General features: G+C 42.3%; 1 protein-coding gene across 1 annotated transcript in view; it reads left to right on the forward strand.

Moving 5' to 3' along the window:
* Window positions 1–3,770: 3,770 nt before the first annotated feature.
* LOC310762984 (uncharacterized protein) overlaps window positions 3,771–8,225 on the forward strand; it is a 62,419-nt gene continuing 57,964 nt past the window's right edge. The window contains exon 1 of the transcript XR_014548335.1: window positions 3,771–3,895. The gene's annotated coding sequence lies outside the window, so the exon portion shown is untranslated. The remainder of the gene's footprint in view (window positions 3,896–8,225) is intronic.

The following is an 8,225-nucleotide window of genomic DNA, read 5'->3' on the forward strand; positions in this document are numbered from 1 at the left end:
AAGGCATTCATCTTGCGGGGCACCACTGTACTGTGGCCATCCAAGATGCCTCTAGCTAGCTAACAGAGCACAAATGCAGTGCAGATCCTCCAAGTGTCCCTATTTTCCAGGGACGTCCCAGATTTAGAGAAGCCATCTTGGTTTCTGATCTGATCCTGGAATGTCTCGCTTTTCCTTAGGACGTTCCCTTTTTTCATGGGAGAAATGTTGGAGTGTATGGAATTATCTGACCCCCGAGCCGTCTGAAAGTAATCTTGTATAGGGAAGGTTTTTCTTTTTTAATGTTTAATGTTTTATTATGTTTTTATATATGTTGGAAGTTGGCCAGAGTGGCTGGGGCAGCCTAGTAAGATGCATGGGGTATAAATAGTAAAATTATCATTATGGATTAGGACGTCCCTATTTTCATCTGGGAAATGTTGGAGGTTATGGCAGTGGTCTTCCCTGCTGTCAGACCTCAGCATTTGTCACCATAGCTATAAGCATCATATGAAGAGTTCTTGGGGGGGGGGTGGCTTGGCATTCAGATGACCAGGGATGTGTAAGAAAAAAGTGAAAGTCAGATATTAGTGTAGATCTGATTTCTTTCCACAGGGCCTGCAAGACAGAGTTGTTCCGCCTGGCCTTTGCCTTAGAATCAATTTGATTCCCTCCCCCTCTTTCTTTTTTCCTTTCTCCTTCTGTGAAGACGCTGCATCTTAATGTTTTAATGTTGTATTTTAATCTTGTTTTTTAAGTTGTATTTTAATCAACTTGTTTTTATTATTGGTTGTTAGCCGCCCTGAGCCGGTCTTGGCTGGGGAGGGTGGGGTATAAATAAATTTTATTATTATTATTATTATTATTATTATTATTATTATTATTATTATATTAATCCACAGCAATGGATAGTGTTTTTCAGAAGGGCATGTTTTTTTTCTGAAGTATTTGGAAGAACTTAAGAAGAGTCTTGCTTGATCAGGTCAAAAGCCCTTCTGGTTTGACATCCTGTTTTTACAGTGGCTAAGCAGATGACTCTGGGAAGCAAATAGAGAGGTCAGAATGAAAGTAAATGCAGAAAAGCACAGGTGGCCCAAGTGCCCACTGTTAATAACAGAATTATCACCATCTGCACTTTTCTGTATTCCATTTCCCCATGGCCTTATTTATTTTCTGTATTCCGTTTCTTTATGGCCTCATTATTCCATACCCTCCACTACCACCACCAAGTATATATGTAGCTGTAGCTCAATATAACATTTGGCACATCTGATGCACTGGACTGTAGTCCACAAAAGCTTAGACCATAATGCAATGGTTCATCTTTCAGGTGGCACAATATTCTTTGTATGGTAAAGGGACCCCTGACCATTAGGTCCAGTCGTGGCTGATTCTGGGGTTGCAGGGCTTATCTTGCTTTATTGGCCAAGGGAGCTGGCATACAGCTTCCGGGTCATGTGGCCAGCATGACTAAGCCTCTTCTGGCGAACCAGAGCAGCGCACAGAAACGCCGTTTATCTTACCGCCACAGTGGTACCTATTTATCTACTTACACTTTGGTGTGCTTTTGAACTGCTAGGTTGGCATGAGCAGGGACCAAGCAACGGGAGCTCACCCCGTTGCGGGGATTCAAACCGCTGACCTTCTGATCGGCAAGCCCTAAGCTCTGTGGTTTAACCCACAGCACCACCCACATCCCTATAGGTAAAGGTAAAAGGTAAAGGACCCCTGGACGGTTAAGTCCAATCAAAGGCGACAATGGGGTTGCGGCACTCACCTCGCTTTCAGGCAGCTGAGGGAGCCGGTGTTTGTCTGCAGACAAACTTTGTATATATGGTGTTTGCTTTGGGAACGAAGATATGCAAGTTCCTTGCAACTCTAATCTTCTGCAGTTGAACCAAGAAAATACAGTGGAACCTTGGTTCTTGAACGCCTTGGTACTCAAACATTTCTGCTCCTGAACACCAAAAATATGGTTTTTGAACATTTTTCAGAAGCCGAATGTCCAATGCGACTGTCAGCTATTTTTTCCAGGGTGCCTGCGCCCATTGGAAGCTGCACTTTGGTTTTCGAACATTTCAGAAGTCCAACGGACTTCCAGAACAAATTACGTTCGAGAACCAAGATACCACTGTATCTACCTTGCTGTCCTTCGTTTCCACAACCAGCTGCAAAATAATTCCACAGTATTTCCCCTTTGCATCACGCACAAATGCAAATAAGAAGTAAGGAAGGAAGGAAGAAGGGGGAGGGGAGGACCTGTGGTGGTGGGGCTTCACTAAACATATAGCAGATGACTCCAGAGGAGCGAGGAGAAAAAACATAAAATCAGCAGCAGATGCAACTGAAAATATTGCCTTATTTAATCTTCGCTATAAACATTATCATGTCTTCTTGAGATGTGTGTAAATTTGGCCACATATTTATTTTCATTAATTATCATTTTCATGAGGCTGCGTTGTGCCAGATGCATGTTAAAAATGTAGAAAGAAAAAGGGTATTTCTCCAGGTGGTTTCTGCTTGATTGAGATTAGAAAATGCTACCATTCCCATCAGAGTAAACCAGCATTTCAAGGTTCTTGGGATTTTTCAACCTCAAAGAAAAATGAAATATTCTGCATGAGGCTGAAGGAACTAGATACATTTCTAAATCAAGTGACTGAACCTAAACAAGTAATATCAACTGAAAGAATAATTGTTGCTGATTTTCCCAAAGCCCTTGTTTCATAGCCTTCTGCTTTAACCACTTGCTCTCAATATGCTACCCAGCAGATTTCTAAAATGGTGCAGCCTAGAGGGAATGACACTATGCACTTTTCTTGCTTGTTTGACTTGGCTCTCGAAGCCATCTATCAATGTAGAGTGTTTCTTTGAGAGCTGGGGTCATAGTAATTATGGAATACTATGGAGATAATGGCAGGGTTTCCCCACATTTGGGTCTCTGGCTGTATTTGGGCTGCAATTCCCATCATCCCTGGCAACCTGGACCAGTGGACAGGAAGTTTGGGGAACCCTGCAGCTACATTTAAGCATTGCAATGCTACCCCTTCAGATCAATAGGTCTTAAAAATGTTTACATGGCTATGAATATATCCAATTGGTGCCTTTGCACAAACAGAAGGACTTTTGATCCGAGTAAGACTTGATCTGAGTAAGACATATGCTGCTTTTTAAAGATGTTAAGACATATGCTGTTTTTAATCAAGGTCTTTGCTGATACCTTACAAGCATTTGTTAATAAACCGTAGAACCATATGTGATTCCTATAAATAAGCCCATAATTTAGCATCACTATCACAGGTGTTCAGCAAAGCAGATAAAGTGGGCAATCTAAGGGGGGGCATAAATAACTGGCCATTTTAGGAAGAAAAAGAACTTGTACAAATATTCCCCTAATCTTCTGAGCGGCTGATGTAAAAAATGGACCTTTATAAAGTGACACACTCATATTCCAATTTGAATGGAAAAGATGAACATGGGCAGATACCGCACAATCGGATTTACAAATGAAGATACAGCTTGACTGCAGAATTTCAGACCTTGATTGTATGTGGTATTCTTAGCATCATAGCGTTGGAAGGGCCTGTAATTAGGAAGTGGGGGGCGGGAGGCAAATGTCCAAAGATGAAATGGACTTGATGCAGATTATCACATAAACAGCAAAGTTGGAAGTTATGCAAATTGTTGCCTGTCTCTTTAAGAGGTCTCATCTGTAATAGAAACTCCCCTCTCTGGGTTTGGTTCTCTCCACAGCTGAGTGGGAACGATATGGAGTCTTTTCTTTGTGGAGCAAGCCCACAGCTTCTGTGCTGGGTGGTTAATCCGTTGTTCACAAATAAATACAACTATTGAAGATCTCCTGACCCCTCCTGCTTCCTGGTGTTAAGACAGAGGTATCTCAAGGTCTTCTCGCACAGTAAGTACTCTTCCCAGACTCATGGGATACTATGTAAAAAGTTGTTGGGGAAAATTAATTGTGGTATCAATTACAGCCTCTTTCCTGGAGGAATTTTGTGACTTTGTAGCTAAGCCACCAGTAGAGCTTAGGTAGGCTTGCCATATGTCCGGACATAGCTGGTATTTGGCCCTCATTGTGGTAGTCCATGTCCGAAGTGTGGATTTTGGTGAATTTAATTAAAAATAGCTCAAAAACTTTGTTGTGTGTGGGGGAGATTTTGCAACAACTTTTTTGTGGGGGGGGGGGAGCTCAACCAGTTTGCCCCCCTCCATAAAGCTGTTTTACAATTTAAAATACTCATTTTATGTTCTTAAGATATCAATGACTTCCCTTCTTCTCTTTCCATGGCTCATTTTACATATTCTAAATCCCTGCATATTCTACAAAGACTATGGTATAGCATTCAGTATTCCATTATTGCATCCATCAAAATTTATTTACACTGTTGAATTTATCTTAAAGCTCAGCAACTTGGGGGTTAGGGAAAGCTCAATAAATTTGTACCCTCCAAGAAAAGAACTCAGCAACTTTTGTGTCCGAAAGTTTACGTTTTGAAATACAGCAACCCTAGCTTAAGGAAATCTCCTGATATTCCGATTCCAGTTTAAAAGAGACTAGTCCTTATGACCAGAGAGAGCCAAAGACCTGTTATTGCCAGAGGCAAAAAACAAGATGGCCCCTTTCCCCACTCTGTGTATAGAAGCCTGCGAGAACAATGGGTTTGGCATCCTCCGCCCCACTTGAGGCAGCTGGCTACTTTAGGGAGGCTGGGACAGCTAGTATCTGAAACATAGCTCTGTCCTCAAACAGAGTTAGGAGGACAAGGCAGCTGCCATCCAACACCTCCTGCCGCCTCATTTTGCCTGCTTACGATTTAAGGAAACGGTGGCATTTGAGAAACAGGCTTGGGAACCTCAGGCTGTGACTGGGGCGGAATCTAGACACATATCAAAAACGCTGTGAAAATGCATTTTGAAAAATATATTGAATTTGCCATGAGCTCACCATCGCTATCTAGTGTCACATTTGTGTAATGCGCTTCAATGTTGCATTTGCAGCTGTACAGCTGAGTCTTTGGATTACAGTGGTACCTCGGGTTACATACGCTTCAGGTTACAGGCTCCGCTAACCCAGAAATAGTACCTCGGATTAAGAACTTTGCTTCAGGATGAGAACAAAAATCGCGCGGCAGCAGCGGGAGGCCCCATTAGCTAAAGTGGTGCTTCAGGTTAAGAACAGTTTCAGGTTAAGAACAGACCTCTGGAATGAATTAAGTACGTAACCAGAGGTACCACTGTACTGTCTGTCCAGGTGTTCACAGAAGGAGCCAAAAGTGCACATTGAGATTAAAGTGCCATTGAGCTGTGGGAACACGGACCTCTCTCCCCGTTCCTCTTTAATTTATCTCGGGAACCTCTTAGTTTGTGCTCCCAGAGAGCATCCCTGATATTATAGGGCCAGATTTGGAATGCATAAGCCGTAAACTCCAGCATTCTGCAGATGATGCCTAAATATGCTTGGATGCTTCTAAACTGGTAAGCCTTTTAAATCAATTCTCCAGATACATTGTGAATTGGGGCTAATCTGAAATATGCTACTGGGAAATGCTACCTCAGTCTTTTTCATGGATTTCACCTACAACCTAAGATGATAGCTGAGAATGGCTATTTGAAGAGAATATTTAGGTTGACTGCTGCCTAGACAAAACCACCGTAGGCACAGGAAGTGGAAAATCATATTATGGCACATTACTATGCTTGTTTACTCAGAAGTACAACCCACTGTGTTCAAAGGGGCTTCTTTATAAGTGTGAATAGGATTGCAGCCTTAGTGAAGTAAGGAGGGAAGTAAGTGTCATTCAAATGAACACTCTCCCTTGGTTCTTATGGGTTTATCTGTTTACATTTTTCAATCAGATATACCAAACTAGGTAGGATTTGCATTTTATGGAATGCAGAACAGCTGTTGCTCTTTACCAAGGTTGAATTTATCAGAGTCTCATCCTGAATATAAAAGCTCCCAAAGCATTTGTACCTCAAACTTGGCAGTGGGAACATCCCAGATACTATGCTATTCTAACCAGGTGGTGTGAACTAGAGTCCAAATGCATTGTGGCAATGGCAGACTTTGGGCTGTCAAGTTTCAGTGGCACCCTATGCAGCGCCAAAATTCAGAACTCCCTGCCTCTTATGCGCCGTTCTATGACATTGTTGTGGCTTCCCCTGTGGTATCCTCTCAGCTTGGCACATGTTGCGAGCAAACTGGTCATGCTCCCCTAAATGCGCCTCTGATTCCTTACTATTTAAGGAGGTCAAAAAAGAAAAAAAACCCTGGCTCAGCCAGGGCGTTCATGTAATTTATCAAATGCTGTCAGGTGGCAAACACCGTTGTATGTTATCTATTAATATTTTACATGCCAATTATGTGCTCAGGGGTGCCAACTTGATAAGCTCTGCCCCGCAGAATTGATCACATGACATGGCACACACACAACATTTGAATGACTGCCCATTATTTTTTTGGGAGGGGCAAACCCCTCAAATATTTTATTATGAGGCTGAAGGGACCTCTGCCCCTATGAGGTCACTCCTATGAATGTGCTATAGCATTGGTTTTTGAACATTTCCCAAGGAACCTTCAATTCTCTTGAAGCGCATCAATGGTCCCTCAGTGGTGAGATCAGTGATGATGAAGCTTCCCTGAAAGGCAGCCTGCCACAGCTGACCTTCCTCTGCAATGTATAGCCACAGTAAAATGTTGGGTGCATTTAGGGATAGGGAGGAAAACTTGGTTCAATTTGCATATAAAAGCTAGCCTACCAGTGGCGTAGCGTGGGTTGTCAGCACCCGGGGCAAGGCAAGTAATTTGCGCCCCCTAACCCATGGATTTGCGCCCCCTAACCCGTGGATTTGCGCCCCTTAACCCTAACCCCCAGATGTTGTGCCCGGTGCGGCCGGCCCCCCCTGCACCCCCCACGCTACGCCACTGTAGCCTACATAATTCATACCCTGAAATGTCATAGCTAGTGGTTGCTAACCTTTTTGGGTCCAAGGGCACACTGAGCATCTTGAGAAGGTCCTGAGGGCACCATCACAAAATGGCTTCCACCAGTGGTATGGATGGAAACAAAATGGCTGCCACCTTCCAAAGAGCAAAATAGGATGGGAACATAAAATGGTTCAAAAAGGGATTCCATTTTTAAAAAATGAGAAATCTGTATTATCATTTTGTTTTAGGAGAAGAAGCAGAACTTACACAGAGACTTTTTGCAATTAAAGGGACAACAATAAAACATAATAAATCAGGAAATGGGGAGAGGAAAACTAGGACATAACAAAAACATGCAATGTAGCTTTGCATAGTGATTGTAAATAGAACATACAGGGAGAAGAATAAAAAGTAGGTTAATCTTCTACGAAACCTCTCCACATAGTAGCCTGGGAAATTGGCGGTTTGGTGGAAAACAGTTTGAAATACTTTTCTTTTCTTTTCTGGGCTACATTAGGTCATGTTTGTTACATTGTCTGTTGCTGTTGTGCTGCTGTAGATTAGAGCCATAAAATTAAAGAGAACTGATTCCAGGAATAATTCTGAGTGCATGCATGGTCACAAATGAAAAGACACAGTGCTGGCTGGCAAATATTTTCCCCTATCTTTGAAAAGTAGAAAAGAATTTAAAAACGCAAGGGTAAGGCACAGAAAATACATTTAAAAAACTTAATACATTTTTTTTTAAAGTCATTCAAGCAATAGTTGAAAAATACTTGCCCAGACTAATGTGATCTTTGAGAATGAATGTCATCTACAAGGTTCTCAAAATTTGTGGCATATGAGGAAATATGTGCTCTCCCTTCCCTAAGCAACCTAGAACCTCTGAAAATTGGTCACCATAGCAGGAATGGATGGGTTCCTAAAACTGAAATTGACAGATTCACCCACCCCTAGGCTTAATGTACTTATGAGGCAGCGCATCTGAAAGTTATGTGGACCAGAAATGGACTGATACATCCATCTCTGGCCTAGCTCCTGGCTACCACATTTCTTTCCTTCCTCCCTTACCTGTCACTGTTTTTAACAAATGACCATTCTGCCTCCTGGCAGAAATGCTGTGAAAGACTATACTGTTCAATGATTTGAAGACATTTCTGAAAAAGCTCATTGAACTCTCCAACATAAACACTGAATGTGTGGGCAGGTGGGGTTTGGTTTTTTTAAAAGCAAAAACACCCTGTTAGTTTGCTAAAGTGCAATGCTGATCTTCAAAGTCACATCTTGCAGTGCAGCCTTA

The sequence above is a fragment of the Podarcis filfolensis genome (genome assembly GCF_964270895.1).
Source record: "Podarcis filfolensis genome assembly, chromosome: 5".
Classification (NCBI taxonomy): Eukaryota; Metazoa; Chordata; class Lepidosauria; order Squamata; family Lacertidae; genus Podarcis; species Podarcis filfolensis.